The 26,898-nt window shown below is 36.8% G+C and overlaps 1 long non-coding RNA gene across 1 annotated transcript; it reads right to left on the bottom strand.

The window, feature by feature from the left end:
* Positions 1 to 8,352: 8,352 nt before the first annotated feature.
* LOC150049297 (uncharacterized) lies at positions 8,353 to 25,331 on the bottom strand. Its single transcript, XR_016538978.1, has 3 exons — positions 25,235 to 25,331; positions 16,058 to 16,146; positions 8,353 to 8,557 (listed from the first exon to the last, which is right to left on the bottom strand). It is a non-coding gene; the product is annotated as an uncharacterized LOC150049297 (long non-coding RNA).
* Positions 25,332 to 26,898: the final 1,567 nt, after the last annotated feature.

Genomic DNA, 26,898 nt, shown 5'->3' on the forward strand with positions numbered 1-26,898 from the left:
AGGACTGGCAAAAAAAAAAAGAATAAATAATATGGGCATTCTTTCTTAACAGCATTAGTGTTCTTTCTCGGAATAGTCACAAACTTTACCTTAATGTATTTAATTTTAGACATTTGGGCATTTGATCAAGAGTTGAAATAAAAGAGGTGATATGTCTATTTCAACTCGAAAAAAAAATCCTAAAAGATTAGAGACAATTCAAGCATATATAATTGTTTTTTTCCTAAAATAACTTTGGTGTTATTACCACCCTACAAACTTGAACAGTGAAGACTTATTAAATAAGTGCCCATTAGGGATAAGAGTGTAGCTTTCTGATAAGATATCTGCCTAACATGTACAAGGCTTTAAGTTCAATACTTAGCATCAAACGCCTATTTATAAATAGCACACACTTTTAGAGGTCAACTTTAAAAAGTAATATTTACTTAGCTTATTAAATGGTTTCACATATTCTAAATGATTTTGAATATTTTAAAATAATGTTACATTTTAAGTAATTTCAAGGAATTACATTCTCCTCAGTTTTCGTAGGGCAACCTGGAGTTGAGAAAACAATACCAGTTTGAGGGAGACGATCTGCATCCAAAACATAGTTCCTTTGGAAATTAGCTGTCTGACTTTAGCTAGGTCTATAATGGCTCTGTTTTATGAAACTATTGAGCTTTGTAATGAGTCTAGCCACACATGTGTGGCTCAGATGCATTCTGAGAAGTAAATAAAATGCATGTATAACATATTTGAGCCAATCCCAGACTCTCAGACACATTCTAGTTGAAAGATGTGTGAAAAGACTAACTTGCTTTGTCTCCTGTTTACATTTTGACTTACAGTGAAGCAGCAAACCAACCCATCTACATGACAAAAATGAGAGCAAGAAGGTACATACAGTAGCATGAATGAGTTCAGCAGGATCCCATCAGACTTAGGAAAATGAGGGATCTTTATATTGGAGAATCACAGACCTATGATGGACAGTAACCAGGAGGATAAGAGGTAAGACAGGAAATATCATATTCAAAGACTTATCATTACATCAAAATCAATAGAGGAATAATCCATCATTTTAAAATTTCTTTCAGAACAATTAAGCCCACTCAATATTCCAGTGTAGAACAGATGACTACACATTATTATATATTATACATAATTATAGAACACTCACTAATCAGTTACAAACAAGAATTTCAAAGAGGTTATTAGTTGATTTAGTACTTCATTTTCAAAAGAAGCTTATGTATCCGCTTAGCAATGCGGCGCCCGACACCCCTGACCAGCAGGGAAGAACGGACACCACCCGAGGATCCTTCTCGTATCACGCTTTATTGAAGAGCCACTTGATTGAAGGGAGAGCTGAAGCAGAGGGGCCCTGGGCAGGGAAATGCAGCTGCTTATATAAGCCCAAGGAACAAGGGGCTCTCTACCATTGGCTACTCTGTTGCTAAGGCCGTTTTGAGACTCGGGATTGGTCACGCCCTTTTTCGTCATGCGCAGACTGAAGAGCAACTTGATACTTAGTAACGAGTAAAGGCCTCGCACTCACATACCAAATAAGTTACAAGGAGCGAGGCAGGAAACAGGTGCCATCCGGCTCCCCACATCTCCCCCCTTTTGTTTTATAGCAGCAAGCCAACATGCCTGTTGTGAAGAGAGTAGAGGTGCTGTCCTCCAAAGTAAAATTCGAGGTCTAGAGGAGTGACCCAGGAGGCCAACCCTGGATCCCTCCCCTCCAGGTTCTCTATCCCCTTTGTGGAGATGGGCTAGGGGCGCAAGCCCATATGCTGATGCACATGCTCTCCCTGACCTGTTAGGGTCAGGAGTGGTACTTTGTCCAGCATTTCACAACTCTTGGCTGTCCATACTCCTATTCCTCGTGCAATAGACCGAGGTCTCGAGGGTGCAAAGGCAGTACAGGGCACTTTTAGTTGGCCTTTAAAACCGCAAGCCAAATCTGGGGGGAGTGTCCCTGCTCCAAGGCAGTGAGTGCATGACCAAGCATTGCTCTCTATGGCGAGACCTCATTCGGCAGAGCAACCAAAGGCTAAAGACACAAAATCCAAAGCAAACTGCAACAAACATTCACAGGAACTGGAACAAATGTAGGCATTCTCATAACAACGGCTCCAGCACTCAATTTACACTCTATGGCAGAACAATTTGAAGCTTTAAAGAGTAAAAACATAAACAGGAAGGTCCGCCTCTGGATCAAGTGCAGAAAACCCCACAACCCTTCCCTTGCCAAAACTATACATTAATCAAAGCGACCCAATTTTTGAACACAGGAGGACAGATTTTTTTAACAGGGTAAGGCATAGGGAACCTTGCAGTTACCCTTTTCCTCAGAATATGGTACATAGGGAAGTTGCACAAAGGGGAAAACGGAAGATGCATTAGTCACAGGCATTGGTAATGGAAAGGTCTTCATCACTGCCCACATTGGTTTTTTCTTCTGGTCCTTCTTCTGGTCCATTGTCCAACATTGTGGCAGCAGAAGAAATGTCAGAAGGATTCTCCCCAGGATTTTGCTTAGCCTCATCCTCTTTGGGTTTCTGGCTTTCTTCCAATATTCTCACAAGGCGCTGCGGTACCCAATGGGGGGAATCTTGTCCCTGTGGAAAAACACAAACAGCTCCCCTGGATCTCTGTATTACAGGATCCGGTCCATACCATTTATTATCAATAACATTTTTCCACATTACTTTTTGTGTGAGTGGTATCGCCATTTTACTGGCATGTCGATCAGCAGCTGATTGTCCGTTGTCATCCACTGTTACATAATTTAAGGTAAACAGTGCAATGGCCAGCCTTTCTCTGGGGGAGGCATCTCGGCCTATTCCCTCCTTTTGTTTAAATAAAAGTTGTTTAAGAGTCCTATTAGCACGTTCCACAATTCCCTGACCCTGGGGATTATAGGGAAGGCCAGTAGAATGAACCACCTGCATTTGAGTGCAAAAGGAGCGAAATCCAGCAGAGGCATAAGCAGGGCCATTATCTGTTTTTAATTTTAATGGTTTTCCCCATGCTGCCCAGGCTTCCAAGCAATGAACTTTGACATGGGACACCCTTTCCCCAGTAAGGGCAGTGGCATGCATTATGCCAGAGAAAGTATCCACAGAAACATGAACATATTTTGTCCTGCCAAACTCAGGCACATGAGTAACATCCATTTGCCATAAGGCGCTAGAGCAAAGTCCTCTAGGATTAACCCCGATTATAAAAGAGGGGTGATATACTACACAGGATTGACAAGATTTAACAATTTCTCTAGCCTGTTGGCGTGAAATGGAAAATTTATATCGAAGTTTTTTTTTTTTTTTTTTCTTCTTGTAAAGTCAGGGCTGAGTTTCTCTTTCCTCTTCCTTCCTCCTGCACCATACTTTGTGAGGGCTGCAGTCCCTCAATTTTTTCCCTTTTCCTTTCGGGTTTCTTTTGTTTATTTTCCTTTTTATTTTTTACTTTACCTTGGGGCCCTACTACCTCTCCCTCCTTATATGAAGATTCTGAAGGACTATCCTGATGCTTAATTAATGCCTTCCCCCCTTCAAACACAAACCACAGGAGAAGAACAATGGGAAGCACCCAGATAGGGTCTTGCCAGAACCACATACCTCGGAGAGAGTCCTCTTCACGTGTCAAGTTCTGGATCCTCTTCGGCCCCTCCGCAGGTCCCGGGTTTCCGGCACCAGTTGCGGCGCCCGACACCCCTGACCAGCAGGGAAGAACGGACACCACCCGAGGATCCTTCTCGTATCACGCTTTATTGAAGAGCCACTTGATTGAGGGGAGAGCTGAAGCAGAGGGGCCCTGGGCAGGGAAATGCAGCTGCTTATATAAGCCCAAGGAACAAGGGGCTCTCTACCATTGGCTACTCTGTTGCTAAGGCCGTTTTGAGACTCGGGATTGGTCACGCCCTTTTTCGTCATGCGCAGACTGAAGAGCAACTTGATACTTAGTAACGAGTAAAGGCCTCGCACTCACATACCAAATAAGTTACAAGGAGCGAGGCAGGAAACAGGTGCCATCCGGCTCCCCACATAGCAATTCATAGGATTTTCCAATTCAGAGTAATTAGTCTTTTGCTAACACTCATATTAGTCACAATATATTAATTATATTTTCTAGGTTTTAGTACGATGAAGAAAAATAGGTAGGAAAAGGGGTTATGACTCAAGTTGTTGTGCACTCGCCTTAAGTGGCAAAGCTACATGTGTACTCTGAATGCTAAATTAATATAACCAGCAGTCTATCTTTCTATCCATTCATCTACTTGCCATCCATCTATTCATTCATTTGGAAAATACACATAAAATACCTAGTATAGACCTGGTCTTTGCTAAAGAAAAACATGTATGCCTAAATTTTGCTCGAAGGAATATTACATGATAAGTTTCTCTCACAATGTCAGGGATAAGAAAAAAACATGAACATCAGACTAAGAAAAAATGAGTGTCCTGGTTTGCTTCTCATTTAAGTGTTAAAGATTTCTAATGACACCATTTTCAGCTTTTCTATTTTCTATATAACTGTGGCCCAGACATAAACCAGGACCAGGATCATTCTTCTCCTATTCCCAGGACCTGGCTTGCATTCATCTAGTTTCAGTCCCTATGGATTGGCCTACTTTGCGGTAAATTGAAGCCTGCCATGTACATTCTTGCATGACTGACCTCTTTTACTACATAACATTTTTAAGATTGAACAAAAATAGAGCATGATCACTACTTCATTTCTATTGACGAATGTAAACATTCCAGTTGCGTGGATAGATGACATACTGTTTAATACATTCATGAATAGATATTTAGGTTGTTTCTGTATTTGGTACTCTAAATAAAAACTGTTATAAACATGTGTATAGAATATTTGAAGTAGAAATATGCTTTCAATTCTCTTTGAGGTAACTATGAGTAAAATTACTTCTGTGACTTAATTTTTTTGAGAAACTAGTAAATTATTTTCCACAGTGACTATAATCATTTGTATTTTGACTAGCAATTCATGAATCGGTCATGTTTCTCAAAATGTTTTCTAACACTCTGCCCAGTGGCTCATGCCTATAATCCTAAATACTCAGGAAGGTGAGATCTGAGTATCACAGTTCAAAGCCAGCCTAGGCAGGAAAGTCCATGAGACTCATTTCTAATTCATCACCAGAAAACCTAGAGGAGCTGTGTCTCAAAGTGTTAGAGTGCTATCCTTGAGCAGAAATAGCTCTGGGACAGCACCTACACCCAGAGTTGTAGCCCCACAACCCACAAAATTAAATAAACAGATAAATAAAAATAACTATGTAACCATTCTTACTAGCATTTACTACAGTTTAGCATTTTATTACAGTTATTTCTGTGCTGTCACATAGTATTTGTTTCATATATATTTTATTGTAATTAATAGAAGGGTTACATTATATTCACCAGATAGAAGGTGCATTACTTCACATACATTGATACCCTTTCTCATGTCTAGTCCCCATTTCCCTCCCCCCTTCCCCCACCCCTCATCTTTTTCCCCTTCCCTATCCAATTTCAAATAACCAAATACGCATTTATCCAATATATCAGATAACAAAGTGAAATACTGTATCAATATGAGATAACCAAGGGACAGCAAGAGAGATGAGAGATATAGTACATTAAAGACAACAATCACTCATTATATGGCTTTTGTTTCTATATCCTAGAGGTCCTTTCATTTAGCGTCATACTGTATGGCCTTATGTATCTAGGTTTTGCTCTATTACAAATCTCTGCTAGGAGAGCCCAAGGTTTCTACTGATTATGACAAATGAGGGAAACCATTGAGCCTATGTTCCTTTGAGTCTAGCTTACTTCACTTAATATGATTTTTTTCTAAGTCTTTCTATTTCCTACAAATGGGGTGATGTCATTCTTTCTGACAGCAGCATAGAATTCCCATTGTGTATAAATACCACATCTTGTTGATCCACTCATCAACTGAGGAACATCTGGGTTGGTTCCATATCTTTGCTACGGTGAATAAGGCTGCAATGAACATTATGCTTTGCTTTCAAAATTGCCTTGGATAATATAGGTCCCTAACATTCTGGTATAACATGTTTAAAATATTGCAATTCTGCATAAAATGCAGAGTCAGATAGCATTAATTAAGAGATCAATTTTCTTCAACAATGCCTTGTACTTTTCAGCATATAAGTTCTGCACTTCTTTTGTTGTTTCTCCTGTTTTTTCTCCTGTTGATATAAAAAGGGTTTCTTTAATTTGATTTTAAAATTATTCCTTGCTGACCCATAGAAATACTGTTGATTTTTGAACTGATCTATATCCTGCACTATTGCTCAGCACATTTATCATATTTCACAGATGTCTCATGGAGGTCTTAGGACTTACTGTCTATATATAAGATGTCATCAGCAAACAAAAGTAATTTTATCTCTTACTTTCTAAATTTTCTTCAGCATAATATTGATATAAGAGTAGATATCTTAGTCATATTTAGTCCTTTCACATTAACTAGGACAGTAATTGTAGATTTCTCTGTAGATATCCTTTATTAGCTTGATGAAAAATTCTCTTTCATTTTAAGGATTGTATGTTACTAGCATGAAACATGTTAGATTTTTTCAATTTTTTTACATCACTGTGTTGTCAACATGAATTTGTCCTTTATTCAAGAGACAAAGGCACATTATTATTTGTTCATTTTTCTATGTTGACCCACTTTGCATTACTGAGATGAATTCCATTTGGCCAGTATGTAACCCCTTCAGTATGTTGGTGGGTCTAGTTTGATAATATTTTGAAGAAGTTATTTTCCCTATGTTGACAAAGTATGGTAATCAATAATTTATTTTCTTTTAATTGTATCATGATAATACTTTGTTTCACAGAATGAGTTGAAAAGCATTGCCATTTGTATTCATTTTTGGCTATGTTTGTAATAGATTGGTGTTAATCCTTAAACACATGGTAGAAATAGCAAGTGAAACCTATAATTTCAGGCTTTCATATTTTTGTTAATGAAATTAACCATATCACTATAACAGAATAGCTTAAAAACCTTAATTATTTCATTCTGGTTAATTTGATTTATTACTTAATGGATGTGTAGAAAGTAGAGTGCCTAATCATTTTCCTCTCTTTAGGGATGCAATTACATGTTTAGCAAGACCAGTTGAGGAAGCAGTGTATGTGCAGTCTCAAACCATTTGTAGATATTCCAGTTGGAGAAAGCCTTAGAAAGAAATGCAATCTCACAACAAATCTTACAGCTGTATACATGACAAAAAGTTGCTCAATCACTTTAGACATTCATAATTTTTACAATGCTCTTCTGACAAATTAAGAAATAAAGGGGTGGTAGAGCTTCTTAATGAAAAACCACAGAATCAGGATTCATTCTTCTTAATGCAAAACCAGAGAATTAGGATTCATTCCATTCATCCCGTGTGTTACCATGCAGGTGTTTACAAAAGTTTTTCCACAAGTAGCTCTTAAACCTTAATCTGCCTAAACACTGCCTCAAAACTCTTCGAAGTTACACTTCCCAACTGATTATTTTGATTCAGTAGGGTTTTCAGTGATGGCCTAAGTTTGGATTTTTCTCAGGCACAGTTAGTGATCCTGGCTCCCTAATCTAGAGAAGCTCAGAGCATTTCCCTTAAGCAGAGCAGGGGATGTTGCCGGCACTGCACGCTGGCATTGTCTCTGTCTAAACATTTCTGGCAAGAGTATGAGAGAGGTTACTAAGTGTAGGCAGAAACACTGGAAGTTTACGAATGCAGTTCCTTCTTTGAAAGAAAGCAACAAAACATGTTAAGGAAAAACACTTGTAGTCACTCTCCTGGCCTAGTCTTGCCTGAGGATTGGCCCCACCCACCTGCAACAAATGGTCTTTTCCAAGACGGCCTGGTTGAAAGCCCACTTCTCAGAGAAGGCTCTGGAAGGGATTGGAAATTCAAGTCTATTGAATTCACTTCAAATCCAATTTCCCAAAGCCAACATCTCACTCACTCCTCCATTCGCAATCTGAACCTTGGTTTAGCCATAGTTTCCAACATAGATAGCATCAGGAAATGATCATATCCTAATTTGCCCAGGACTGAAGGGGTGTCTAAAATATGTACTGTTTCCAAACCCCACACTACTAGGTTAATCCAGGCAAGTTCTGCATTTTATTCTAAAATATGAGATCAAAATACAGATAACTCTCAGATCAGAATAAAAACCTCATCCCAATTATGAACTTCTGGAAGAGACATGTAAGCTAAAATATGAAATTATTTTTTCAAAACAGATGAGAGCTCAGATTTCATTTTTAATGATATGTTACAATTAAAGAAAATTAAAGTTCTCAATGTACTTTTCTCCGATATTACATTGTATTTCGGCTTTATCTGTGCGAGACTGGCACTTCTAAGAAGCTGTGATTTTTTTTTCCTCCAGCAGATAGAGCTTGAGGAGCATTTCCAGGAATAGATGGTATTCCTCTAGAGCTTCAAAAGTAGACTCCTTCAGTTCCACAGCTCTCCAGATGCTCCTTGTAGTGTATATAGAACTATCCAACTTCAAGTGACTTTCTATAAGATGGATAATAGATAATGATATCCATCACATTAAAAAAAACCCCTAAAATTCACTTTGTATTTAAAGATATCTATAAGATTGCCTAATATCCATACATTTAAAAAATAAGATAAAAGATAATTCTGTAGACTCAAAATATGATTATCCAAAGAAAATGTATCATTTCAGGACCCAGTAAATTTTGCAGACACATATCAGTAGTATCTCCAACTCAGAATGAACCAGAATTGTGACCCAGCCCTCTCTTCTCTGATCTGCCAGAATGGAAAGTAGATAGATAAAAATCTGTTTTCTTTTTTCCCAAAGGTCAATCCTTCCAGGTCAACTTACCAGAAAGCATAAACTGTTGGCAACTCTATTTGTAGGTCCTCTGAGCAAGAGGTAAATTTTGTCATTCATTACCATGTCCCCAGGCAAATCTCTACATCAGCTATCTTCCTTCTGCAGCCTCAAAAATCTTAAGTTTTGCAAAAGAACATTCCAGTCCCCATTTCTTCTTTGAAGAGCCTTTGAGTCCCTACCTATTACATTAAAAATTGCTTTGTTTCCATTTTCCTCTGAGTCCAATGTTCTCAGTACTCCAATGATGATAGCATCTACAGGCCTGTTTCTAATGTTTTTCAGACTCATCCTGTGGTGATTGCTAGCTCCACTGCAAGCTTCTTCTATTTCTTACGCCTCACTCAGCTATGCTAGTGATGATTATTCCCTCAAAAGCAATTCACCATCTATATTCAATTGGAGAGCACACAGTGGGACCCTGTCTTGAGAGTTTCTTGATAGTCACACACAGCTGATGTTTTCTTCTTGAAAGCACCTCTTTGACCCTGCATGCACAACAGATTCTGTTACCATGGATCTGCTGGCTCTGTTGACCCTGGCTGGCACCAGTTATTTAGAATGAAAACTTCACTAGGGCTCTATCTACAACCATCTGGTTTCTGCAGTGTTGTCTATTAAAAAAATCACTTTCCTGTGGACCAAACTGTCATAAGCCATAACCATTTACCAAGATCAAAATCTTTATGTGACTTTGGATTAAAAACCACCTACACACGCCTCTGGATAGAAAAAAGTAAAAACAACTGCCAGAATGCAGTCACAAAACTACTCTGTACGCAACATGCACTTGAGTGAAGGACGAAATTCAAACCCATAGCCAATACACAATTCAGTTGACTCTATTGCTACTTTGTACCTGAATTTCCTCTCATCTACTTGTTTAAATTTCCTGTCCCAGATGTGGAAATTCAATCTGTTTTCTGGCTTGAATATGCACCTTAAATACCTGCAAGTTCTTCTTGTGTCTACCATTGTGAAGCTACTTAATAGAAGCAGAGAAATAAGTAGCAAAAAGGATATATGAATACTTTATTTACCTTAAGAGGGAAGGCACATCTCCACAAGCCCAAACATTTCAACACATTTAAAGGGAAACAAATAATTTTAAGAGGTATTTACAATCAGTACTCATCACTGACATGAACAGTGCTTTAACAATATTTAGCAGTGCTTTAACAATTTTCAACCCCTGCTTCTCCGAGTGTTCCAGGAAAAGGGGTGAAGGTCCATTCTACCTGTTTCGGGAACACTATCCACCAAAATTGTGATAGATCACCAGTTACTCCTCTGCCCTACAAAAGGGGAAAACTGTATCACCTGACCTATTTCATTCATGTTCATTATCTGTCTGCTTCCCATTCCCCTCTAAATTCACAGTGTCTGTTTTGAAAAGAAGTCACTGAAGAGCAACTGGAAGGAACTAAAATATTTTCACAGCTGCCTCTTGGTTACTTACTGGATGGTCAGTTTTGAAAGGTTAAAAGGCACTGTGTAAAGTGAGAAGAGCCAATCTCCAAAGATCCTTCCACATTGCTGCTTCACACTATTTTCCCAGCACTCCATTGACTCTCTAGAATCATTTTCTGCTCCAGCCTCTAGCCATTTTCAGCTCTTAACACATGAAGATGCTATCATAGTTGTCAACTGTTAAGATCAAAAGCTTTTTCCTTTCCCTAAGCCATTGGTTAAAAGTATTTCTTACAAAAAAAAGTTCTTTGCCACTTGTATACTTCAAGCAGATACTCAACATACCCATAAACTCACAACGTAAGTTCACTGTAAGCTTTTCCTCATTTTCTGTGATTATAAGTGTGTTCTCTATGTGTCTGCACTTAGCATTTTTCTGTCTTGTTTGGGGTTTATCACTATATGCATATGTCATCTGCCTGTGTACTACAGAGTGTAGAAACCAGAAACTACAATGTTTATCTTTCTAGCTCAGAAAGAGGAGTTTAGAAAATAGTAGACACTGTTAAATGAAGCAACACATATTGACAATTATTATAGATATATAGATACATTTATCTAGATATATCAATATGTATATTTAGAAAATATAGGTAACTATATTTCCCATGATGCACTGGGGATGTTGCTCTTTTCAATAAACTATAAGGTGGAATTCTTTGTCATAAAAATTCAGAAAAGATGAAATCATAATAAAATAACCACATAAACATTCCCAGTCTATTATTCCTAAATGAGTGAGATCAATTTTATCATATTATATTTTCAGACTACCAAGAAATATATATTCCAATATTTTCAAATTCTCCTAAAGATAATCTACATTAATTAAGTTCATTTGGACATCTTATCAAATGAGAATTAGATCACTTTTTAAATTCATCATATTCACTGAATTTTAAGAAAATTTTCCAAGTGAAATAGATAGCAATTGTTATGTATTTGTAGTTTTAAGTCATTTTTGGATGCCACATACATGGTTAGTTTCTGTATTTATTCTTGTCAAGAGACAGAGTTGCTGATTGCTCTACTTAAAAATTTAAATGTCCCCGGGGAGAAGGAAATGGGGACAAAAACATAAGAAGGGGAACCAGTGTGTGAGAAGTATTGCACCTACTGCCTGGCGAATGCAGCTGTAACCCCTCTATGTAGTACCCTGAAAATAAATAATAAAATTAAACCGTCCCATAGCCAGGTGTAGTGGCTCAGGCCTATAATTCTAGCTACTCAGGCGGCTGAGATCTGAGATTGGAGGTTCAAAGCCTGCCCAGGAACTAAAGACTGTGAGATTCTTTTCTCCAGTTAACAGCTAGAAAACTGGAAGTGGCACGGTGGCTCCAGGGATAGTGTGGTATCCTTGAGCTGAAGAGCTCAGGGTACCCAGGCTCAGCATTCAAGCCCCACAACCAACCAAAAAAATGAAATAAAATATAAGTCCCTAAACTCAAACTGTCATGAATTATCTTTCCATCTAGTATCATGTTGTGCAATTTCTCAAGACTTTGGGAATTAAAAAAAAAAAAAAAAAAGACTTTGGCCGGGAGTTTGGCCTCGTGGTAGAGTGCTTGCCTAGCATGCATGAAGACCCGGGTTTGATTCCTCGCTACCACATATATACACAAAAGCCAGAAATGGTTCTGTGGCTCAAGTGGTAGAGCTCTAGTCTTGAGAAAGTCCAAGGACAGTGCTCAGGCCCTAAGTTCAGGGCCCAGACTGGCAAAAAAAAAAAAGACTTTGAGAATTTATCTACTAATGGAAACAATAAGAAATCAAAGAATGGATAATAGCTAAATAGAACTACAATTTTACATATGACCCCACATTCTTCACTCATGACATACAACTCTCAAGAACCCACTATAAAGGACTTCACTGGATCATGACAGGCACTTTGCTAATGAATATTTTTTTTGAAAGTAGACTCCATGTTTCACAAATACAGTATGCAAGAAGAATTTTGTGCATGACCTCAAAAGCCAAAGATTCTCATTCTATGGACTAGAATCTGCCAAAATAGCCTCGGTATTACATGAAGCAGAATATGTATTTTTATTTTATCTTACTTTTTTATTTTATCCTGGCAAGTATCCCAAAGTAAAATTCTTTATTGTGACCACAGTCAAAATACAAAGGAACTCAAAACCTGAAGCACTTTTTATTAAACGTGGTAAGAATGTAACAATAGCACTGAAGAATGATTTCATCATTGGTGGGACTTGAACTGTAAACTGTTGTCCCTAAGCTCTTCAGCCCAAGGATACCACCCTACCCTTTGAGCCACAGCGCCACTTCTGGTTTTTTGGTGACTAACTGGAGATTAGAGTCTCATGGATGTTTTAGTGCATGGGCTGGCTCTGAATCGTGATCCTCATATCTCAGCCTCCTGAGTAGCTAGGATTACACACATGAGCCACCATGCCTGGTTCTGAAGAATGATTTTTATTGAAAGATCTTATGACCTGAAGTACCATGCTACACACCACTGATGGTGAAGAGGAAAGAGAAGTTGGCTGGAATACACCCATACAAGTTATTCATTTTTAAAATTTTTAAATTTTTTATTGTAATATACAGAGGGGTTACAGTTATATTTGCCAGATAGTAGGTGCAGTACTTCTCACACACTGACACCCCTTCTAATGTTTTTGTCCTAATCATGTTATTCATTTTTAAACCAAATCTAGTACACAGACTATATTTGTTCAGAATTTTAAAAATAATTAACTTTTTGATATCATCTTCTCTCTACCACTTTTTTCTTTGGCAATCCTGGGAATTAAACTCAGAGCCTCGGAAGTGACGCTGTGGCTCAAGTGGTAGAGCACTAGCCTTGAGCTGAAGAGCTCAGAGACAGTGTCCAGGCTCAGAGTTCAAGCCCCACAACCTACAATAACAAATTTTGTGTGTATGTATATACATATACATACACATACATATATATGTATATACATACACACAAAATTTATTAAATTTTGTGTATAGATATATTGAATTTGTGTATATATATATAAACTTAGTTCACTCTATGTACTATAAACTCTATGTACAGAAAAATGCATCATGTTTTTACCCCAAATTAAAATTTCTTGTGTAATTGTTCACCAACATTAAACATTTCAAACATGTTCTTCATCAACTGGACCTTCATACTCCTCCATTAACCTTGTGTATATTTTTCTTATTTCTGTAGTTTATCCTTTTGCAGAATATTATATAATTATTATATAATTATTATCATGTATTACATAGCCTTCTGAGATGGATATTTTTCACTAAGCTTAATAGTAAGTTTACTTTTATTTCAAAATAATTTTCCATTGCATGATTATGTCGAAATTTGCTTGTCCATTTATCCTTTGTACAAATATTTTTATTATCTTCAAGTAGTTTTATAAAGAAGTTGCCTTGCAACAAAGCAATTTATGAACACAGTGCATCGTAATCAATCACTCACCTACCCTGCCCAACCTTCCTTCCCTCATTTGTCTTATTTTTTTAGTGTATATATTGAATTATTTTGTCAATTAACAATTTATGTATACACTGCATCTTGATCTTTGTGTCATCTGTTCAACATTCTCACCCCCCTTTGACTCATCCCTTCCCTTATTTTTCTAAATTTGGGATATGTATATATACATATATATATATATATACATACTAACTTACATGTACATATATGTATATATATATTTGTATAATTCTTGACTGCGTTTTCCCTACTTCTTCCCTTCATTTATCTACCCCTTGGGCAGCCTCTTCAACATATGGTGCTGGCAAAATTAGAATATCCACATACAGAAAACAAACTATATTCTTCTATATCACCTTGTTCCAACAGCAATTCAAAATGAGTCAAAAATATCTATGGAAGATAGGGAACCATGACACAATCACAGGAATGATTCAGAGAAACAGTAGGGCTTCTACTTGGCACAGGATAAAACTTTCCAGGTAAAGATCCAGAAAAGACTTCATAAATGGGATTGCATCAAACTTAAAAGTTTTGCATGGCAAAGGACATAGGAAACAAGATAACTAAAATGCTTACTGAATGGAGATGATTTTTACCAGCTATACATCAGACAAGGACTTCATATCCAAAATGTACATAGAGGCTATTCATCTTTATCTTGATACATAAGGCCCTATAGTATGAAGCTAATTGAAAGGACCTCCAGGATATCGAAACAAAAGCCATATAACGAACGATTGTTGTCCTTAATGTACTATGTTGTCTCTCATCTCCTTTGCTGTCCCTTGGTTATCTCATATTGGTATAGTATCTCACTTTGTTATCTGATATATTGAATTTATTTGTATTTGGTTATTTGAAATTTGATAGGGAAGGGGGGAAAACCAAGACGGGTGGGGGGTTTGGGGGGGAGGGAAATGGGTACCAAGACATGAGAAAGGGTATCAATGTACGTGAATTAATGCACCTTCTATCTGGCAAATATCATGTAACCCTTTTACTAATTACAATAAAAATGCAAAAAAAAATAAAGGAATATCATCACTCTCAATTTGGAACAAATATGAATTAAACAACTTAGAATATACATTTTCCCAGAAATTAATAGTAATCTCCTGGAAAGTTTGTGTCGCTTCATTTTTCTACCATAAAGAGGACTCACTGCTGGTGTTCCCACAGTTATTGTTATTTGCTTTTATTTGCAATTCCATAATGAAAAATGACAGTATCTTTTCATGTACTTATTTTCCATCTGTATTTTTTTTATGAATTCTTGCCCATTCTTTAATTAAGTTGTTTGTTTTCTTTTTGTTCAAGTTTTAAGAGCTCTTTGTATATTTTGGATGTAAGTCTTTTATCAGATATGCTTCACAAATATTTTCTCCCAATGTTTGGCTTGTGTTTTCATTCTTTTGGTAGTTCATTTCCACTGAAAAATAACTTTTCTTACTTTAATGAAATCTAACATAACACTTTTTTTTTCCTCTCATGTATCAATCTTTTGTTGTCTTGCCTACTACCAGATTCAAGATGGTATAGAAATTCTCCTGTACTATATTAGGTAAAATGTTATTATCTTACATTTTAAATTTAGGCCTCTAATAATTTTTTGGATAATTTGTAAATGTAGAAGATAATACTTTGCTTCACTTTTGGTTGGATGTTCAGCTGCTGGAGCATCATTTATTGAAAAAGTTATTCTCCATTAAATTAGATTTTCCCTATGTGGAGGATCGCCTAATTCTGCCCATTAACAATTTGTTTCGAACATATCTTTGTTACTGCTGCAAAGATAGTAGGAGTCTATTAACTTGCTTCTTTCTCTCAGTTGTGTTGGTTTCTTAAGGACTTTTGTCTTTCCACATAAACTTCAGAATCTGTTTATCAGTATCTGTGAAATGTTCATTGTAATTATGTTTGAAATTGCACAGATCTCTCCAATAATTTCAAAAGAATTGAAATAGTAGCTATTTTACATTATCTTTATTTGAGCACATGGATTTTGAAGTTTTTGTAATTTGCTTCATTTTGTATTTTCCATATATATATATATATATACTCTATAGATTGTTTTTATATTTATTTCTGATTACATCACTTTGATGAATACTACTTTAAAGTGCATATATTAAAAACAAACTAACAAAAAACTAAAACCTTATTTGTCATTACTAATATACAGGAAAGCAAATGGTGTCTATTTACTTACCTTGTACCATATGATCATATGCTTATTCATTTGAGGATGTATTTTATTTGTCAATTTTTTAATATATTTTCTGTGAAGACAAGTATACCCTGTGTGAATAGAAAAAGCTTTTCTATAAAGACAAATAGGCCATCTGTGAATGAAAACATCTTTTATCTACCCAACAGAAATATAGTTAATTATTTTATTATTGGATTAGGTAACATTTCCAGGATAATATCAAACAGGCTTAGTGAGAAGAGATTTCCATCTTATCCCTGGTCTGAGAGGTAATATATAATTTCTCACTATAATTAATCATAAAATATTTATATATTATGTTTTACATTAAATATGCTTTAATAATAAATGTGCTTAATTTTTTAAATTTTTTTCTGCTACAGTTGATGTGATCATGTATGCCTAATGATCTGAAAGTTTTCAGAATTGATTTCAAATTTCCAACTATCGTTGCATACCTTGCATACATTCCATTAGAATCCATTACATTGTACTACCATTCACTGTTGGATCTGTTTTGTTCCTAATTTGTCAAGGATTAATAATATAGTGATAGTTATACAATGCTTATAAAAATCTGGCAATTTGTCTTGAGTTTTTTCCTTTCTCTTTTATCAATCTTTTTTTCCTTTCTGTTAATATCTTTATCTGATTTTGTGATAGAAAATTGCCAATTTCAAGCAGTTACGGTGAACTATATCCTTACTAATTTTTTGGTTTATTTTTCATTTCACTGTTTCTATAGTTTATGAGTCTAAGCCCGTTGTGCTCAGGTCAGTAGGTTTCACCTTCAACTCTGGAGTCAGCTCTCCCTCTCTGGTTGTAGAAGACCACTTGGCCTTGCAAACTCAACCTACTAAAAGACCTGAGAAGGTCACTGATTTTCAGGTTCTTCACTTCTTTCCAGTTGTAGAAATGTAAGTGACAAACTTTAAGCTTAAGTGAAGCCAGATGTCTCCACTGAATGCTTCAGAAAAATATTTACACACTAATTTCAGCAGTGCCTTCTTAACTTATGCCCCATGAATCAATTGAAGATGCTTATATCATAGTATAGTACACATGCATCTACTTTTCATAGTTGTCTAGACTCTTGTTTTTTGAGCTTTTTTTTTTTGCACCAGTCCTAGGGCTTGAACTCAGGGCCTGAGAACTGTCCTTGGGCTTTTACCTCAAGGCTAGCATTCTGCCACTTGAGCCACAGCACCATTTCTGGCTTTTTCCCATGTATGTGGTGCCGAGGAATCGAACCTGGGTCTTCGTGTATGCTGGGCAAGCACTCTACCACTAGGCCAAACTCTCGGCCCCGTTTTTTGAGCTTTTTAAAATTTTATTGTCAGGAGAATGTACAGAGGAGTTACAATTACATTCTTCAGGTAGGAGGTGCATTACTTCTCACACATTGATAATCCTTTTCATGTTTTTGGAATAGTTTTTATTATTTTTGTCACCTGTGGGGCTTGAACTCTGGGCCTGGGCACTGTCCCTGAGCTCTTCAGTTCAAGGCTGAAGCTCTACCAATTGAGCGACAGTACCACTTCCATTTTTCTGGTCATTAATTGGAGATAAGTGTCTCATGATCTTTCCTGCCCAGGATGGCTTTGAACTGAGATCCTCAGATCTCTACCTCCTGAGTAGCTAGAATTACAAGCATGAGATACCAGCACTTGGCTCAGATGGTTTATTAGTTTCTAAAAGGGTTTCTCCACTTGATAAACCTAAGAAGTATATGATAGAAATATCTCTCAATATAAAAATACAATAAATATCATTAGGACAGCAGTAACAAAACAGTGATAATATCACTTTTCCTTTTGTTTGACTATCTTTGACTATTGAACGTAAGTCAAATTTAAAGGACAGTATCTGCCCTCTATATTCTGTTTGTGGAAGTCTGTCTAGCATCAATAATTCACCAAAATCATCTATAATCCAAAATGTGATATAAATAAATTCACTAAAAAGACATTACTCAAATGGATAAACAAAACATAAAACAAAATGTGTTTTTTCATTATAGTAAATGAAGAACAGTCCAGTCTAGATGAAGGACTAATACAAGTCTAACAAGGCAAAAAAAAACCCACACATTGAGCAATATTTTTTTCTAAACTTTTTCAAGAGACAAAGACTTCACCTCATCTGTTCATGGAACACATTAAGCTAACAATTCCATATCTCATGCTAGAGATTATCTCTCAGGCTGCATATGATGCAAATACCATGAACAATAGAGTCCAAACATATAATATTACTTTTAAATGGTATACGTCTATACAAGTTCTTTTACTCATTTTAAAGGCTGATTAGGTGGCATTGGTGAAAGAAGGAGAAAAAACTAAGCCTCTGTGAACAGCAAACTAATGCAATTCTTTTCTCCAAAGTACATTACAATGGTAATATTCAATCCCCAGCTGTTTTCTATCTTTTCTAACAGATACAAAGAGAAGGAAGCCCCACTGTTTACAGTGAGAAGAGCCTGTGGGTCAGCCATTGCTACTTTGCTGTTGCTCAGTATTTTACATTGCCATCAGACTTTCTAGCAGTAAGATTCTGAAAGAAGAAAGTGGACTCTCACTGAGAATTCCACAAAGATGGATTAATTTGAGTCGCCATTTTTGGCATGTTGCCATGGATACAGCCATCTGACGGTCTCCAGGCAGCTGTGAGTTACTTGATTGATGGTCCATTCACAGGGCAAGACTTTACAAAACCAGTGACATGAAAGGATTCTCATTAGTGAACAAAGGCTTTAGGATACACATTTGGATGCATCCTCAAAAACTGGAAGCTACCTCTCAGTAAATCTGGCTGCTATCTTAATATAACTAGTGAAAGTTAGAATTATATCATGAAAGACAATATTGAAAAAAATGTGGAGATAACATATTTATCTGACATCTAACGTTGCTTTCATGTAAATATAAGTAAAAGACAATGCAATAATTACAGAAAAAAGATTGTATATAAATTTTTTATGTTCTTGAAAAACAGCAGAGAATATAAGTTATTATAGATTTGAAGACTTGCATGCCTATATTAGGAGAATAATTAAAGAGAATAATTGCTGCTATTCATAATGAACAGAAAGAAAGGTTTCATATTTCTTTCTTCCTTCTGCATGGTACAGCACACTGTGAAATAAAATACTGACATTTTTGCATTGTCATATACCCATGGGTACAAAGATGTAATTTTAGTCTCTACACATACACTTTGCTCATAATATTCCAATTCTGTTTGGTAATGAAAACCTTCTTATGTATTTGGGGGTAATTCTATCAATTCTTACTCAACACCTCAAGATATCTATTCTATCAATTCAAGATGCTTCCAAGATCATATCTTTGATTTTTCTTTTTTTTTTTGTGGGTTGTGGGGCTTGAACTCTGGGCCTGGGCATTGTTCCCAAGATCTTCAGCTCCAGGCTACTGACATATCCCTTGAGCCACAGAACCACTTCTGGTTTTTGAGTGGTTAATTGGAGATAAGAGTCTCATGGACTTTAGTGCCCGGGCTGGCTTTGAACCTCAGTCCTCAGATCTCAGCCCCTGAGTAGCCAGGATTACACTTGTGAACCACAGTATCTGGCTCACATCTCAGATCCTTTCCTCCTTGAGAGTGATCTGTGTTCTCAATGTAGCCATCTCCTCTGTAGTTACCAATCTCTCTGGCCCGGACCACTCTCTGGCTTCTGTCTTGCTCCACCTCCTGTTATACTGACACCCCCCTCCATGGCATTCAGTCATTAGAGATGTGTTCCTGTGTATTCCTTTCTCAGTCTCCATACCAGCATTTCTACTGCCTGCTTGCCTGCCTTTCCCATTCTAAACAAAGGAGCCTTGGATTCTGTGAAACTGACATCACTACCTACCTACCTACTATCCCAATACTGAAATACAGGGAAAGGAAGCTTTTATCTGATTGGACACAGAGGAACTTCATTAAATTGCACTGAATTATGATGAAACTAACCTGACCCTGACTAGGGCCTGGGTACTGTTCCTGAGCGTCTGTGCTCAGGCTATGCCTCTACCACTTGAGCCACAGCTTCCCATCTAGCTTTTGAAATGTTTTTTCTTCTTGGTGATCAAGTGGAGATAAGAGTTTTAGGGATTTTCTTACCTAGCCAGATTTTGAACTGCGATTCTCGGATCTCAGCCTTCTGAATAGCAATTATTGCCTGGTAATCATGACTACTTGCAAATTTCACATGAAGTCGACATTTTGATGATTTTGAATTATGAAGCTGCTTTTTGCTTCTGTGAAAGGGCCAAAAATGACAACTTTTCCAAGCACTTCAAAACTCAAGTGTGGGGGACCTGTAAATGCTGAGCTGTAAGGTCAAAGAGAATTAGAAGGCTGTTCTCTAACTCCCAAAGCTGGGAGTGGCCTATTAGCATTACAGAGACCTAACTTTCTCCCCTAAAGCCAAGTGAAGGCAAAAACAAGTTTACCTACTAAGAAAAGGAAATCTCTTCTCCGGAGATAGGGAGGCTCTTACCTATCTGTATGTGTAACTTGAAAGAGATTACTGACTTGTTTTCCGCTCATATTCCCCTGTTTTCAGCAAATACTTTGTGAATGGGACTTTGGAGGTTAGTTGCAGACAATAGCCTACCCACTTCTCCCCACCAAGAAAACCATCTCCAGAGTCCAGTCTCCTTCTTTGTGCTTCTCAGGCCATGTGAGGATAAGACACTCCTGGTGGTTTGCAACCCTCAAAATTCCTTTTATTTTCCCTGAATCAAATCAAAAGACACAATTTGGCACAAAACCTGTGTATAATATAAGCTAATCTATCAACCCAACTGCATAAATGAATATGAGACTGAACTGGTCCTCTCTAATGCTCATGGGTTCAACAGAATTTACTATCCTTTTCAGTTAAATTGAGCAGAAAAGACAAATCAAAATTACCATTTTGGAACCACTTGCTGAGAAATATTTCATATGAATTAAAAATTTCAGCATGTAAATGAATCAGAACACTAATGAACTGTGGAGTATAGGAATATCTATGCATGTTTGTACAGGTGCATACTAAGTGGTAATATCCTTTGTAATAAAATATCTGATGAGTACGTCTGTGGAACTGGATAAAAATAATATGAATCCCTTAAGGGAGTAAGTCATATAGGTGAAACATAAGACTGAATGAGATAGTGTTATAAATCAACACATAAAAGATTTATATTCACTGTCTTTTTCTGTGATGCAATTTCTAAATTATCTGAGCTCATTATTCTGTGGTTACAGAAAAACACTGAGGAAGTGAGAGAAGCAAGAGAATAATCTAATTTAATCTAAATGATGACTCTGTGTGTGTGTGTGTGTGTGTGTGTGTGTGTGTGTGTGTACGTACTGGGGCCTGAATTCAGGGCCTGGCACTGCTCCTCAGCTTTACCACTCAAAATTAACACTCTTCAACTTGAGCCACAGCTCTACTTCCTAGCCTTTTACTAGTTAATTAGAAATAAGTACTCCACAGACTTTCCTGCCAAGTTGGATTCAAACCTTGATCCTCAAATCTCAGCCTCCTGAGTAGTTAGAATTTTATTTGTAAGCCACTGATACCAAGCATGGAAATAATAATTCTAGGAGCATATATGATATAGCAAATGATGTATTACCAAAAGAGAACAATTACTAAGAAAGTATAATTCAAAATTATCTAGCTGGTCTCTGTTACAATGACCACTGCAGTTTTTCTACTTTCCTTTGGATGAAAATGATAATATCAGCTCCATAGATCTATTTCTTTCCTTAATGCTTGTGCTGTATAGTCAACGATAGTTAGTTCTCTCTAAGATGCTACTTTGGTCAGGAAGTAATAAAAGAGCCCCTGTATTCAGTTTTCTGTGAAATTCTTATCTTAAAGCTCTAAAAATGAATCATGCTGGGTAATGATCAAATTTCCCAGGCTTAAAAATTATACAATAACCCTAAATAAAGGAAAGGATGAAACCATTTTAAAAAGTTACTTTCTAAGAATCAGCACTGTAGACAGAGAGGTGGTAGATGCAAGGTTTGTCCCAGGCCTGATGCCTCAAAGGCATGGGGAGTGAAAATAAATGCACAAATTGTCTTTAGAAGAGAATCAATAGCATTTCTTCTTAGTTTGTAACTCTCCTTTAAAAACCGTAGCTCATTTGTCTACATATAAAACTTTAACGTCCTTCAAGCAACATAAAAGTGAAACAATCCAAAGCAGGGTGGGGCAGGGTGGAGCTTCAAATTTAATATATAATTACATTGGTCTAGATAACTTTGGGCAAGTGGGTAAATATAAATGGATTTTTTTTTTTGCCAGTCCTGGGCTTGAGCTCAGGGCCTGAGCACTGTCCTTGGACTTTCTCAAGGCTAGAGCTCTACCACTTGAGCCTCAGTACCACTTCTGGCTTTTTTCTATGTATGTGGTACTGAGGAATTGAACCTGGGTCTTCATGCATGCTAGGCAAGCACTTTAACCACTAGGCCAAACTCCCGGTCCCAATATAAATGGATTTTATTTCTGGCATTTTTATGGCATTTATTATTTGAAAAGCAAGATTTGAATAATTTTAAGTTTTTCACTCAATTTTTTCACTTTATGGTAATGGAATCTTTCTTTAGCAATGATTTTATATGTTGTTTCTTCAAACAGAACATGCTACTCTCTGGCTGCTACTGTTAGTATAAAGAATAAATATTGAAAATAAATATGGCTATCTTTTTGTCTATGTTTATAGTCTTAGAGATAATTAAAAAAATGTATTAGCCTTCACTTGGGACAATACATTCAGCATTTAATTGTATATGTGCCCCAAGTTTTGTGCTGGTGCTTTTATAATAATGCCAATTGAAATAATTTAATAAGGTTAGAGCTACTGCAAGAAATAATTGAACATATATCAATGAAGCTATGTGAGTTCCAACCATTAAAGAATAACAGGAAACACACTGGCCAAATTCTTACTGGGATTTGCTTTCAGTGTGAGTGATAAAAGTACACAAAATTTGAAAATTGTGGAAAGTAATGAATAATCAGGTATCTATGTAATAGACTAGACCTAATCAAATATGAAAGGCTCTCTTAAAAGTTACAGTATTGCACTGTTAAGCATGCCTGAAAGAAAATACATGCCACTAGAAAAGATGGGAAGTTTATACATTGTAAATGTTAAGTGTAGTGAAAGAGGGATTGAGTGTATGTGTGTGTGTGTGTCTGTGTGAAAGACATGTGGACCTGTAATCCCACCTATTTAGGAAACAGAAATAAGAGAACTGTATTTGAGGCTAGTCTAGGCAAAAATGTTAATGAAACTTATCACATAAACAAAGCAGAAGCAGGGTGCCAGTGGCTCATGCCTGTAATACTCAGGATACTGAGATCTGAGGCTCTCCCACTGAAGCCAGCTCAGGGAGGAAAGTGTGTGAGACTTTTATCTCCAGTTAACCACCAAAAAGCCATGCACTGAAGCTGTGGTACAAGTGATAGAGTTCTAGCCTTGAGAACAAAAGCTCAAGAACAGGATCTAGGCCCTGAGTTCAAGACCCAGGACTGGAAAGTGGGAGAGAAAAAAAAAAGCAGGGCATACTTATCCACACCTATAATCCCTTTATATATGTAAGCCACTGGTTTGAACATCCTGTTACGTGTTCTGTGTTTAAGAATTCAGTTAGTGAGTAACTCCACACTCTATGACAGTTGCTCCTTTGAGTTTACATTCACGAACATACTGAGTGCTGAAATATTTACAACTATTCTTTCAGCAGTTTATATAATACCTTACATACACATGTGACAAAAATGTCTAACGTTATCTCTTAGTTAATTTTTTAAGATTATATAGAATTTATTGGAAGTATTCCAAAAATGTCTCTGATCTATTTTGCTACTTAAAAAATACTTAATCAGATTGGTCTTCCATGAAGTTTTTGCATGCATTCTACCTATGTATTCCTATTTACTAAACTTTAAAGTCATATACAAAAAACGTTAGAACTCACTCCTCTGAAGTTTCGGGAAGAAGTGTCCAATGAAAGATATACATCTGGATGGTATATTCCTCTTGCAAATAACAATAAAAATATTTATTTCTAGAATCTTTGACTAATGTAAATCCATCTTTTCACTTTCACATTATGGACAATTGAATACATCATCATGTAAGATATAAAATAAATGTTAATTATTTTATACCTACATAAACAACTCTATTTTAATGTTTCTCATGAAGCAATCTTAAGAGCAGCATAATGCACTTAAGACCCTTAGGTTCTGAAAATGAACCACATTATAGATACCACATTCCAATGACTTCCTTTTTTTTTTTGTGCTAGTACTGGGGCCTTGGACTAGAGCCTGAGCACTAGCCTTGAGAAGGTTAGTGCTCTACCACTTGAGTCACAGCACCACTTTCTTTCTAGCTTTTCCTGTGGTACTGATGAATTGAACCCAGGGCTTCGTGTATGCTAGGCAAGCACTCTAGGGCTAAGCCACACTCCCGGCACCCAATGCCTTTCAAAAGGTATGGTGAACCAGGCACAGTGGCTCCCTCCTGTAATCCTAGCTACTCAGGAGGCTGAGATCTGAGGATTGCGATTCAAAGCCAGCTTGGGCACTAAAGACTGAGAAGTAAGAGTCCACTTGAAAGCCGGAGGTGGCGCTGTGGTTCCAAGGATAGGGCGGTAGCCTTGAGCTGAAGAGCTCAAAGACAGCACCCAGAGTTCAGGTCCCACAACTGACAAAGGGAAAAAAAAAAATGGTATACTTAAATATTTTTAAAAATGTTGAAATCCTTCCATTTTCATGTGAAACCTACATTACATGTCTACAAATAAAATCTTCCATCAAGCAATGCATACATGGGTCTTAGTTCTACTTTAAGGACTCTTCTTGAGCACAATTGGCAAATACCATGAAACAGTCAATTAGGAGTTTCCACAAGGAACCAGGAGCCAAAACATTGTGGTCTTGGCGCCAAGGCTCCCAGTGGAATGTCGACTCCAATCCGTCATAACCAACATCCACTTTGCTTTACATGACACTTGTACATTTCAACAAGGGACGTGCTAATTGACATTTACTAGCTTTCCTTTCAACCTATAATGCTTGTAAGGAAAAAGTCATCAGTGGTTCTTCCCAGTGATCTCCAGGACAGGAGGAAAGAAGCCAGGATAAGCAATACAAACCTGCTGCCCTACCAATGACCTTGATCATGAGCTAGAGTTTCTGTCTGATGTAGATGTTGGAGATGATTCACTTTGCATGTGACTTTAATCCAAAACAGCCCCTAAAATGAGGTAAAAATGAAACTTTAGATGTCAGTGAATTAAAGAGGGATAAGGTAGGATGTGGACTGCTTCTAAATTGATTCACTAGACCCGTGGCAACATTTTCATTTTCTCCTAGTGTGGGGTATGGGCTCACATTCTGAAAGTAAAGGAAAAAAAGCATACCATTCACACCTAAATTCAAATATCTTCAATTCACATTTCCCAAACTAAAAACCTGAATAGGGAGCAAGTACTTTAAATTGTATTTTTATTTTCTTTATGCAGTTGTATAAAGGAGTGTTCAATCAATAATGAATCTTGATCAGTGCCATCACTTTCATCATGTAAAGAGACAAGAGAAAGTTTCATAATAATAAGCATAGTGTCAGCAGTTATCCTTTAAGGTTTGAAATAAAATGTCTAAAATTCCTAATGTCAGCCGAGCATGGTTGGTTATACCTGTGTCCAGCACTTTAGATTTCTGGAGATTACTCCAAGAAACAGGCAGAAATGTTATTAGTTGAAGGCCAGCCGGGACAACCTAATGAGAAAGAACTTATCTCAAAAAGTACCAAAAAATAAGTAAAAATAAAAAATAAAAAATCTTTCTGGCAACTAATATTGGGAATATATGCTAGCAACTTGGAGGGGCATACCCTTAAATTCACTTAAACCTAGAATCTACTAGCCAGCTAGTGCTTTCCTTTCGGTTGTGAGTTATAGCTCATACCATACCTGCCTCAAGGGTTCTGGAGAAAGCAGAATGTTCAGCAGCAAGCCCTCAATGACAAAGCTTCATATAGGGTGTGAATATTTCAGATTCTCACAGGTATTTGGACTTAAGGTAAGACCATTCCATTTTTTTAAGTTTGTCAAAAATTTGTTAGAAAAACAAAAGAATGGAAAAAGAAGAAAGATCTCCATGAGTATAAATCATTTTAACTATTCCAAAACACTAAGATATCCAAAAAACTAATATATCTCAATGTCATTTTTCAGAAAAGGACTCATCAGAGTTGATTGATGAAGTGTCAGATATAAAGAAGTTGTACTGTGATACAAGTCGCAACTTCTACTCCTATCATACATCAAAGAAAATCAGGTGAAGGATAATGGAGGGGGCGGGGGCATTGTAAATATGGTGCTGATGAAACCTTGCAACCTAAGAGAAGACTGAAATGTAATAGGAATATAGGAGGCCAGTGCTTTCAAAGAAGAGCCAATGCATCAATTTGGATGCAGAAAGCATAGGTAGGAAATGGACAGGAGTGGTTATATTGTTCATGGAACTTGGGGAAAATTTAGAAGAACTATTAGTGTTTGAGGATTTTGAACAGCCAATACTGCCTCTTACAAACAACAGAAAAACAGACACTAGTTGAATATGTGCTGATTTCTTTCCATATTCCAGTCTCTCTTCTAGCCATATCCATCTTTACATGGAGTAATTCCCTCTGGATTATGATGATGTAGGAATTTGTCCCTTCTTTTTATAGGTGAGTTAGTATACTGCCCAAAGTCACAGCATTATGAAAGACTAGCTTGACCTAATGGGAGTAATGGTTAACTAAAGAGTATTG

This window comes from Megascapheus bottae, chromosome 20, assembly GCF_031878675.1.
Source record: "Megascapheus bottae isolate mThoBot1 chromosome 20, mThoBot2.hap1, whole genome shotgun sequence".
Classification (NCBI taxonomy): domain Eukaryota; kingdom Metazoa; phylum Chordata; class Mammalia; order Rodentia; family Geomyidae; genus Megascapheus; species Megascapheus bottae.